We start from the raw sequence: 2,762 nt of genomic DNA, 5'->3' as shown, positions 1-2,762 counted from the left end.
GAATGCGTAGCTTGAAAATTCAGCATGAATTGGCAAAGTGGGTCCATGACTAATCACAGAGGTCTATTGTACCATCAAGTCTAATCTCTTGTTTAATGAAAATACTTCTCTGAATAAGTCTCTTTTAAAGTACAGTAAATATCTCTGAATAAAATGTCCAGCCTCAATATACAACATTTTAAATGACAGAGAAGTCACCCCAACCTTTGGTAAATAGTTTGAACAGATAATCAAGCTCTCTGTTTAAAACTGTCGTAGTATTTCTAGCACAAATTAATCGGGGTGGAGTGTCTAATTGCTGGTAACTGGATCTGTTACAAAGCTGTGTGCCAAACTGGCAAGCTCTTTTTATCAGATTTCTGCTTCTTGGATTAAGCCTTTGCAGGCAAGGAGCGGTGATTTCCCCTGATGAAGATCCGCAGCAGCTCTGGGGCCAAACAGTGTTGCAGGGGCAGCCTGAGGTGTAGAAAGACATGGGAGCATGGGAGAGGGTGTCCCAGTGTGCTCCCACTGCCAGGCAGGGATGGGGGAGGATCTTGTTCTTAGTGGAGCATGGTGATTTTTGGCATTGGGGGCAGTTCTCCTGCTCACAGGCGGTGGCTCTTGGCCTCTGGCTGGTCCCTCTACAGCTGTATGATCTGTACCCTCAGGAGTGATACAGGAACCTGTTCAGCAGAGTTTATTGTGACACAAGGGTGGAAGCTCTAGAAGGTTGGACCTGTGCTGGCTGCAGTGGTTTCCCAAAACCACTCTTGGTAACCCAAGTTTAGCTTCTGTCACATTAAAAATGTGACTAACAAAAGGGACTCGTTTCAGAACTACATGGCGGTTGTGTTTAAATGTTTATTTTTAAGTAGGCATCCACTACCTGGCCAATTACAGAGCCCTAATGCTGCTGGAAATCACCTGGGCTCTTTGGTCACACCCGTTCTACTGGCTGTTCCTTTCTCCCTGATGGAGACAATGTGGATGCTGATAAACTCTATTGACTCACCCCTTGTTGTGTTCTGCAGCTGGCCTGCAGCTCTTTGGCCTTGTCCTGCTGTCCCTCAAGCTAGGAATATGCATTTTTTAGTAAACTTCTCTTCCTCCCCCCTTGGGGCTGTGTTGAGCATTCTGTAATTAAGCAAACAGCGATAACATCGAACGATTCATTTACTGACATCCTTTAAAAAGGGAGCTCTGAGTCTGTCCCCTCTTCTCCTGGGTTTCCTTCCCTCCTTCCCTTACCTAAGGCTGATGAGGAGCCTGGAATTATTCTGCAGATTAAATGGCAGCAATGCCACCTGATTCTCAGTTGACCGTTTTTTGACTGTGAGTGGTCTCTTTCCTTTTAGAAAGAAGGGGCTCTTACTTCTTTTCCTTTTTTCCCAGTCTTTTTCCTTTTCTGAGCCTGCACGAGCCGTGCCACCCCCCAGTCGCTCCTGTTTGCTGTGCCGCGGAAGCGAAACGCCTCTCCCCACTGAGCGCAACACCTTTGCTGCCGTGCCTCGAGGGGGCTGTAAAACAGATGGCCTCATCCTGGGTCATTTTTCTTTATTGCTGTTACTGTGGAACCCTGTGCTATGGCAGCCAAAGGGGCTGTGCTCTCCGGAGCTGGAGCAGGGCGGAGGGAGGAAGGACGCTGCAGTTGCAGTGTGGGCCCAGCCCTGTGCTCCAGCAGGGCCCTGCCAGCTTGCTGCGGCGCGGTGTTTATCCAGCACGGCGGCAGTGAGTCACGTAAGGGTGCCATGCTCCACCAAAGCCACCTCCGGCAGCTTCCACGTGAATCACTGCAGCCTGAGAAGACTTGCAGCAATCCCTGGGCCACCAGGAGGATGATCTCATTGCCTGCTGGGGTGAATAAGGATAAAGTCACGTGGAGTTCTGCTCTTGGAGCCGGGGAAAATGGCATCGCAGCAGAGAGCTTGCAGGTGACCTAACCAGGCATGTGATTCAGTATTATGGGACCAGACCGGGCAAAGATCCTTCTTGCAGGGAAGGAAGGAAGGAAGAGACTGCAGGGTACACACACATAATCTGAGGTGGCTTTCATAACAAAACCCGTAAGAGAAGGAGGAATGATATGGCAAAGGGTCCACAAAGGACTTAGTTTTAGGTATATCTCTTTGCATCACCAGTTTCCATTTACTTTTATGACTTTCCAAGTGCATTGCCTGTCGTGGGTGATCACAACATGAAGTCCGATGATGTAATCTTTGCATACCGTGCCCTGCCCATGGAGCTCAGTTACTGCGATACTGGTTCAAACACACTCGCCAAACCCAGAGAAAGGATTTACAGAGTTTGCTTCCAGCTGAAATCAAGGGCTTCTACCTCTTTAAAAAAACTAAATTCATGGCTGTTTTCCATGTCCATTGGATTAGTCATTATTTCAAAGAGGTTGCCGGTTTCTGAGCCGGCAACAAGTGGTCTTTTCCCTTCTCCCAAGACGGGAGATGCTATGAAAAGTGCTAGATACTTATTTAATATATGTGGTCTTGTAAAATCAAGACCAGTGCAGACACCTGTAGATTTATTTTTTTACTGTCTTGAAATTGTACCAGGCTCAGAATTTTACAGAAATGAAAAGTTAACTCATGTTTTATTAAGAAAGACTGGTAGGGTGGACCTGATGAGGCTGGAACTTGTGTCTGTGACAGTGAAGCACCTCAAAGCTGCTCCTTGCCCCTGTTGCTGGCAGCTAGAGCTCAGACCTCAGGAGAAAGAAGAGGAAACTTAATCCCTGAGCTCCCTGGGGTTTCAAGGTGCTGCAGCTGCTG

Source organism: Nestor notabilis, unplaced genomic scaffold, assembly GCF_000696875.1.
Source record: "Nestor notabilis isolate BGI_N333 unplaced genomic scaffold, ASM69687v1 scaffold4896, whole genome shotgun sequence".
Lineage (NCBI taxonomy): Eukaryota > Metazoa > Chordata > Aves > Psittaciformes > Psittacidae > Nestor > Nestor notabilis.
Note: the sequence above shows the minus strand (reverse complement) of the source record.